Here is a 227-nt window from a genome sequence, read left to right as displayed (position 1 = left end):
TTTATATGTTACCCTTATATCATCCTGGAATTTAGTAAATGCTCCTTGAATGAGTGGATACATGATAAATGAGCGTGTAACGGTGAAATAAACATCAGAAGATCTGGGTCCTGTACCTTGTTCCAGCTTCGTAAACTTGTGCATGGCCCTTGTTCTCTGCAATCTTGCTCAGCGAAGAAGGGAACTTGATATTCGGCCTGCTTACCCTTTACAGCCGTCACATCCTA

Source organism: Mandrillus leucophaeus, unplaced genomic scaffold, assembly GCF_000951045.1.
Source record: "Mandrillus leucophaeus isolate KB7577 unplaced genomic scaffold, Mleu.le_1.0 Scaffold568, whole genome shotgun sequence".
Classification (NCBI taxonomy): Eukaryota; Metazoa; Chordata; class Mammalia; order Primates; family Cercopithecidae; genus Mandrillus; species Mandrillus leucophaeus.
The sequence above is the reverse complement of the archived record's forward strand: the minus strand, read 5'-3'. Positions refer to the sequence as shown.